Source organism: Equus caballus, chromosome 7 (genome assembly GCF_041296265.1).
Source record: "Equus caballus isolate H_3958 breed thoroughbred chromosome 7, TB-T2T, whole genome shotgun sequence".
NCBI lineage: Eukaryota > Metazoa > Chordata > Mammalia > Perissodactyla > Equidae > Equus > Equus caballus.
The window spans coordinates 2852375-2860947 of record NC_091690.1 but is presented as its reverse complement, the minus strand read 5'-3'; positions in this window follow the sequence as shown (position 1 = coordinate 2860947).

Below are 8573 nucleotides of genomic sequence, written 5' to 3'. Positions count from 1 at the left end.
GTGTGTTGTCAAAACCAGGCAATGGATGTTGATACAATACAGCCCTTATTTGCATTTCACTAGTTTTTACGTACACTTGGGGGCGGGGATACTTCTGTGAAATTTGATCACACGTGTAGATTCTCACAACCAACACGGCTTAGCGCGTGAGGATGGCATCATGGCTGTGTTTTTAAAAGTATCTGGTCAAGAATATTTATGGAAGAAATGGCATAGGATTTGTCTTAAAATAACAGGGAGGTCGTGAGGCAGAAGAGCTGAAACACAGTGGCCTGTGAATTGCTCATGGGTGAGGCTGGGGCACGGACTCAGGAGCGATTCATGACATTCTGTAGCCAAGACTGCAGGCCCCCTCAGCTCTCTCAGGACCACCAGATCAAGCTCCTTCCGTGTGATCAGCATTCTCATTGACCCCCATTTTCTCTTTTTTTCTTTTGAGGAAGATCAGCCCTGAGCTAATATCTGCTGCCAATCCTTTTTTTTTTTTTTTTTTTTGCTGAGGAAGACTGGCCCTGAGCTAACATCTGTGCCCATCTTCCTCTACTTTGTACATGGGATGCCTAGCCTACCACAGCATGGTGTGCCAAGCGGTGCCATGTCCGCACCGGGATCCAAAACAGCAAACCCCGGGCTGGACCCCCATTTTCTGATGATGAAACCCAGGCTCAGAGATGAGAAGCAACCTGCCCAGACACTGGCAGAGCCAGAAGACCATGCTTGTAAACTGCTTCAGACTCTTCCATCAGATATTCAGCGACATCTCTCCATATATCCTGCAGCTGCTACAGGCCAGACGCTGTTCTGAGTCAGGGGTTGCAAACGTGTTCTGTGAAGGTCCAGGTAGTGGATATTTTCCACTTTCCAGGCCACCTGCGTGTCTGCAGCAAGTGCTCAGCTCTGCCATCTAGGGGCAGGCGAAAGAAGCCACAGACCGGATGTTAACCACAGGCATGGCTGTGTGCCCATAAAACTTTATTTATAAACACTGAAATTTGAATTTTATGTAATTTTCACGTGTTCTGAGATATCATTATTATTTTGGTTTTGATCAAACATTTAAAGGAGAAAAAAATATGTTGTTAGCTCATGAGCTGCACAAAAATAGTGGTCAGGCTAGATTTCGCCCCGCCTTCCTTCCTCCTCCCTCCCTTTCCTCTGGCTTTCCATTCTTTCTTTTTAAAAAAATTTTAATTATGGTAAAGTACACATAAAATTTGCTATTTAGCCATTTTTAAGGTCATAGCTAAGTGGCATGAAGCACATTCACATTGTCGTGCAACCATCCCCTCCATCCGTCTCCAGAACTTTCCATCTCCCCAAACTGCAGCTCTGTCCCCATTAAACACTGACTCCCACCCCTCCCCCAGCCCCTAGCCCCCATCCACTTTCTGTCTCTGTGGATGTGGCTCCTCTGGGGACCTCCGGTGAGTGGACCACACAGTGTGTGTCCCTCTGGCTCACGTCACTGAGCATCACGTCCTCAGGTCCCTTCACGTTGGAGCAGGCATCAGGCTCTCCTTCCTTTTCACGGCTGCGTAATATTCCAGGCTGTGGCTGGACCACACTGTGTGTGTCTCTCGTCCATCAGTGGACACTGGGTTGCTTCCACCTTTTGGCGGCTGTGAATCCTGCTGCTACGGATGTGGGTGTGCAAACAGCTCTTTCAACTCTTCTGGATGGATACCCAGGAGTGGGCTAGCTGGCTCATATGGTCATTCTATGTTTAATGTTTTGAGGAACCTCCATACTGTTTTCCGCGGCAGCTGCACCCTTTTCCATTCCCACCAACAGGGCACAAGGGTTCCAATCCCTCCACATCCTCACCAACACGTTATTTTCTGTTTGTTGTTGTTTGATCATTGCCATCCTAATGGGAGTGAAGTGGTATCCCATTGGGGTTTTGATTTGCGTTCCCTGAGCGTTAGTGATGAAGATTCTCATCCTTTTGTGTGCTTACTCGCCATGTGTGTATCTTCTTTGGGGAAATGTCTAGTCAAGTCTTTTGATCACTTTTTTAAATCGGGTTGTTTGTGTTTCGTTTTGTTGAGCTGTAGGAGTGCTTTTTTGTTTTGTTTTGTTTTTTGAGGAAGATTAGCCCTGAGCTAACATCTGCTGCCAATCCTCCTTTTTTTTTTTTTTTATTGCTGAGGAAGACTGGCCCTGAGCTAACATCCGTGCCCATCTTCCTCTACTTTCTGTGTGGGATGCCTACCACAGCATGGCGTGCCAAGCGGTGCCATGTCCGCACCCAGGATCCGAACCGGCAAACCCTGGGCCACGGAGAAGCGGAATGTGCACACTTAACTGCTGCGCCACCGGGCCGGCCCCAGGAGTGGTTTATATCTTGTGGAAATTAACCCCTCATGAGATACACGATTTGCAAATATTTTCTCCTAATCCCTGGGTCGTCTAACAATATTATTAAGAAGTAAATACTACCCAAAGCAATCACAGATTCCATGCTGTCCCTGTTAAAATCCCGACGTTTTTGCAGAGAGAGAAAAACGCCTCCTAAAATTCATGTGGAATCTCAAGGGACCCCAAATAGCCAACACAATCTTGAAAAAGAAGAACAAACATAAGAACTCACATTTCCCAATTTCAAAATTTACTGCAAAGTGATGTAATTAAAATAGTGTGGTGCTGGCATCTGTACAGACACATAGACCAATGGAATGGAGTGGAGAGTAAATTTTATGTTATGAATATTTTGCCACGATTTTTTTAAAGTATGAAAAAAGAAAAAATTGGGGCCGGCCCAGTGGCATAGCGGTTAAGTTTGCGCACTCTGCTTCCACGGCCCAGGGTTCACCAGTTCGGATCCTGGGTGTGGACATGGCACCGCTCACCAAGCCATGCTGAGGCGGCGTCCCACATAGCAGAGCCAGAAGGACCTACAACTACAATATACAACTATGCACTGGGGGACTTTGGGGAGAAGAAGAAGGAAAAAAAAAAAGATTGGCAACCGATGTTGCCTCCGGTGCTAATCCTTGAGAAAAAGAAAGTGAAACTAATAAAGTTAAAAAAAAAAAAAGAGAGAGATTCACCCGAATGTTAAGACCCAGGGAGGAGTTGAAGCTGCAGTTCAAGTCCGAAAGGCATCTGCTGGCAGAAGTCTTCTTGCTGGGAGAGGTCCATCTTTTTGTCTAGCCAGGCCTTCAACTGATTGCGCAAGGCCCACCCACATCAGGAAGGACCATCTCTTTTACTCAACAGTCCACCGATTTAAATGTCAGTCTCATCCAAAAACAACTTCACAGAAACAGTCGGGATGATGTCTGACCAAATATCCGGGCAGCACGGCCCGGCCAAGCCGCCGCGTACAATTAACCAGCACCCCGGAGTAAGACGGGATTCACGTTTACAAAGATGCTTCAGGCAGCTGTGGAAAATGGATGGTGGGAGACAGGAGGGGAGGCAGGAGGCCAGGGAGGAGGCTGGTGCGTCACCCAGGCAAGCAGTGATGGGGTCCTGGACCAGAGCGACAGGCGGGGGGCGGAGGGGATGGAGAGAAATGGACAGAGTCCAGAGGTTTCAGCGCACGGTTCACTTAAAGAATCTTAATAGCACCACCTTATAATTTTTAAACATTTCCATCACCCCCCAAAAAAACCCGTTCCCTGAGCAGTCACCCCCGCCCCCGCCCCTGGCCCCCACGAGCCCGCTTTCTGTCTGTGGATCTGCTTGCTGCGCGCATTTCACACCCGTGGGCTCCCACCACGTGGGTCGCATCCCCTGCCGTCCCACGTGACCCAGAGAGCGGCGCCTCCAGCCCGGCCTCCCCGCACTCTGCATCCGCACGTGGCGCCACCGGTGTCTCCCGGCCTCCCTCCCGAGCGCCAGGCCCTCCTCCCATCTCAGCGCACGGCAGCTCCTCCTTCCTCCTCATCCCGCCCCGAATCTTGAAGGCGGCGTGGACTCCCGTCTCCCGCTCATTCTTCACGTGCAGCGCGTCAGCCCGAACCCTCGGCTCCGGGGTCAAAATCTATCCTAAATCTCAGCCCCTCCGTGAGAGGCACTGGGGCCAGTACCGGCCCCTCCGCCCCCGCCCCCACCAAGGTCTGTCCTCCCTGCAGCCCCCACCAGAGGGCGCCCGGGAGCCCTGAGTCGGTCCCGCCCTCCTCCACCCGCAGCCCTCCAGGCTCCCCCTCCCTGGGGGGAGAAGCCGAGTCTTTCCCGCGGCCCCCCACGTCCTGCCCGGTCCCCTCCCTGTCCTCTTTCCTCCCTCTCTCCCCCTCCTCCCTCTGCTCCAGCCACACGGCCTCCCTGCTGTTCCTCCAACACGCCAGGCACGTTCCTGCCCCAGGGCCTTTGCACCTGCAGTTCTTGCCTCCTGAAACACCCTTCCTGCAGATGTGCACAATTGCTCCCTCCCTGGCCATCTTCAGGTCTGTTCTCTGATATCTTCTGACACATATAAAGGAACTACTAGCTATCTGTCCCCAGTCCTCCCATCCCCTCTTCCTATTCCACTCCCCTGCACAGTACTTCTCACCATCCCACAGACCATATCTTCCGCTCCGCTCTTTATTGTCTGCCCCACAGGAATATACGCGCCGCCAGGAGAGGGGTGCTTGTCCTGGGTCCCCATAATCTCAACATCTGGCTCACTAAATATGTGTCGGATGAATGAATACCATCCACACTCTAAAAATTTAGAGCGTGTCATTTAAAAAAAAAATCGCTTAAAGAGTTTTTCTCAACTCCGGCGCTGTGGGCATTCAGGGCCAGCTCATCCTCTGTGGGGGACATCGCGGGCCCTGTGGGGTGTTGAGCAGCCTGTCTGGCTCCCACTAACTCTATGTAGAAGCACCTCCAATGTGACAACCACAGATGTCCCCAGACATGGCCCAGTGTCCCCTGGGGGGAGAATGACTCCTGGGTGCCATCCAGTGATGTAGGGTGAGCATTACCTGTTTGTTTCATTTCACAAATGAGGGTCACGTGGGCCCGGGACGTGTCGGGGGTTCTCACTGGGGTCTCCACTCGGAGGCCCCTGGGGGCCTGGGACCAACCCGACTTACTGCCATCAGTCATCCTGCTGGAATTAAACTGACGTCCCTTTTGCGTTTAAAGACATCCTGATGTGCCACTTGGTAAATGGCTGTATCCACTCAAGCGGGAACCAGGCAGAGTATGACTCAGCACTTCCACTCCAGGGGACGCACCCCACAGAAAGGCTGTCGCGGGACATGTGCTAGAATGTTCCACGGCGGCAGCACTCATAACGCACCCAAGCGGGCAACAACCCCGACGCCCACCCACAGTGACATGGATCAATCGGGTGCGCCAGGGTCTCCAGAGGAGGATACAGCAGGGAGAGCAAAGTTCATGCCGCCACCACATCCGCAAATCTTCGTGTGAACATCGAGCGCAGGAAACCAGGTTCAGAAGAGGCCACGCTGCTCGGTTCCACGGTGACGACATTCGGAAATAGGCCGCCTAGAATCTATGATGTTGCAAGACGGGACGGTGGGCGTCTTTGGGGCAGGAGTGACCGGAAGAGACACAAGGCAGATTTGCAGGGTTTCTGGGGGCTGGTTATTCTGTAGCTTGATTTTCATGTTGCTTATGGGGGTGTGCTTATTTGTGAGAGCCACTGGATTTTATACGTCGTATCTATGTTCTTTGTTTATTGGTTAAATTGTAATCACAACGTTGCAAACAAAAAGTGTTCCGATTTGGATGATAAGTTATAAGGACCCTCTTCTCCTCCAGCAGGGGAAGTGACAAACTACAGCCCGCTGGCCGTGTCTGCCCCGCGGCCTGTTTTTGGAGGCCCCAGGAGCTAAAGGTGGTGTTTGCATTTTTAAGTGGTTGGGGGAAAAAAAAATCAAAAGAAGAATCTTGGGTCATGTCACGTGAAAATTGTACGAAATGCAAATGTTAGCATCTATAAATAAAGTTTTATTGGAACACGACCACGCCTATTTGTGTATGTCTGTGGCTGTGCGGCTGCTATAACAGCAGAGATCAGTAGCTGTGATCGAAACTGTGTGGCCCGCAAAGCCAAAATGTTTTCTACTTGGCCCTTTAAAAAGTTAGCCGACTTTTGTCCTGGCCACTCCATCTAAAGGCTCTCTCCTCTCTTTTTACACTCCCTCCCTGTGTACAGGTAGTGGTACAGACAGCCCCACTGTTTTGTTTTTTCTCTGTGCCTCCTACCTCAGGACCTTTGCACTTGCTGTCCCCTTTCCCTGGAATGCCTCCTCCTCTTTTGCCCATTGAACGCGTTCTCATCTTTCAGGTGATAGTTTAAGAATCACCTCCTCCAGGCAGTCCTCCCTCATCCGCCAGGCTGGATCATAGCCCTCCCCTTTTCTACTCTCTCCCTTGCTCTTTCTCTGTCTCCTTCCCGGCACGATTTAAAAGGTTCAACTTGTGCGAATATTCTTGACTCTTTCCTCCAGCAGCCCATCAGCTTCCCGAGGGCGGGAAGTCTGTGTTTCCGCAGGCTCCTGGGAAACATTTGCTGGACCAGTGAGTGCCGGGCCTGAGGGATGCGAGGCGTTCCAGGCGGAAGGGATGAGCCAGGTTTCAAAGCCAACGGGAGTGTTTGCAGGTGGGAAGGGGTGGGGCCTGGCGGGAAGTCCCCCAGCCTGGAGGTCCCACAGGGCCAGCAAAGCAGCAAACAAATGCAAAACAGCTCACAGCGGTCTCTAATCTGGTCCCTAAGGGCGTGCTGGGAGCCCCCGCGGAAGGCGGGTCCCGAACAGGCTGTCGCCCTCACCAGTGGCACTCGAGCCTCACCAGGCTTTCCTTGGATCCCCTGTTCTTACGAGGCAGCCTCGCCAGACCTGCCTGAACCCTGCTTTGCTCAACATCCCTGAGGGGACAGTGGCGCCCCTTCCTTGGGGCGTTTGGCGGAGATTTCAACGCCACGCTGCCCACAAAGAGCCCTCTGCAGTCATGCTGGCCCAGAAGCCAGGGAAAAATCAGCAATCCTGGTCGTGTCTTTATTTATTTCAACTCTGGGGGTTTTGTTCCTCGTGGACTTTTCTGGCTTTCTTTTGGATTGAAAAAAAAAGGTATTTAAATATTATTATCATGCTGACTGAGGGTTTTTTGGAGGCCTCTGGATACCTCACCCCGACCCAGGATGTCGCAGGCGCTAATAAATGAGCGTAGAAGGAAGGGTGGCAATGCGATCTAACATTTACATCCCACCGTGGGGGCTGTTTTAGCCGGCCAGGACCGCCACCGCGAAATGCCACGACCTCGGTGGCTTCAACCACAGACGTTTATTGTCTCGTGGTTCTGGAGGCCGGAAGACTGGGCTCGAGGTGGCAGCGGGGCCGCGTTCTCTGAGGCCTCTCTCTAGGCCAGTGGATGGTCATCTCCTCCCTGGGTCCTCACGGGATCTTTGTTCTGGGTGCGTCTGTGTCCTAATCTCACCAACTGGGGCCACGATGGATCAGGACCCACCCTAATGACCTCATTTTAACCTAACTGTCTCTTTAAAAGCCCTACGTCCAAAGAGAGTCACATTCTGAGGTCCTGGGGGTCCGGGGACTTCAATACATGAATTTTGGGGGGGACATAGTTCAGCCCATAACAGGAGCAGACTCTTAAAGAGGGTCAACTGTATGCCAGGTATTAATTTCTTTGTCTCACAAGAGCCCTGTAGGGGCCGGCCCGGTGGTGCAGCGGTTAAGTGAGCACGTTCCTCTTCGGCGGCCGGGGGTTCGCCGGTTCGGATCCCGGTTGTGGACATGGTACCGCTTGGCAAGCCATGCTGTGATAGGCATCCCACATATAAAGTACAGGAAGATGGGCACGGATGTGAGCTCAGGGCCAGTCTTCCTCAGCAAAAAAAAGAGGAGGATTGGCAGCAGATGTTAGCTCAGGGTTAATCTTCCTCAAAAAAACCCAAAAAACAAAAAACAAGAGCCCCAAAATAAAATAGATTCTGTTCTTATTCAGTATTTTACAAGCAGAATCTCAGGCACAGAGAGGTTAAGTAATATGCCCAAGGCCATACAGCCAGTGGGGGCAGAAGCAGAATTTAAACCCAGGATGTCTGGCTTTGGTTAACCAAATCTGAGAAACATCTAGGAAATACTAGTGTGGCAGAGTTGCGCCCTGATTAAACCATGCCTTTTAAAACATTGCGGTAAAACAGACATAACATAAAACTTACCATTTTAACCATTTTTAGGTGCACAGCTCAGCAGCATGAAGCACATTCACACTGTTATGCAACCATCCCCACCATCCGTCTCCAGAACTTTCCATCTCCCCAAACTGAAGCTCTGTCCCCATGAAACACTGACTCCTCACCCCTCCCCCAGCCCCTGGCCCCCCATCCACTTTCTGTCTCTGTGGATGTGGCTCCTCTGGGGACCTCCTGTGAGTGGAACACACAGTGTGTGTCCTTCTGTGTCTGGCTCATGTCACTGAGCATCACGTCCTCCAGGTCCATCCACGTTGGAGCAGGCATCAGGATCTCCTTCCTTTTCAGGGCTGCATAATATTCCGTTGTCCTACCGCTAAACCATGCCTTTTCGAGTGCACTCTAATGAGCTGTGTGACCTTGGGCAAATCTTAACATCTCTGAGCCTCAATTTCCT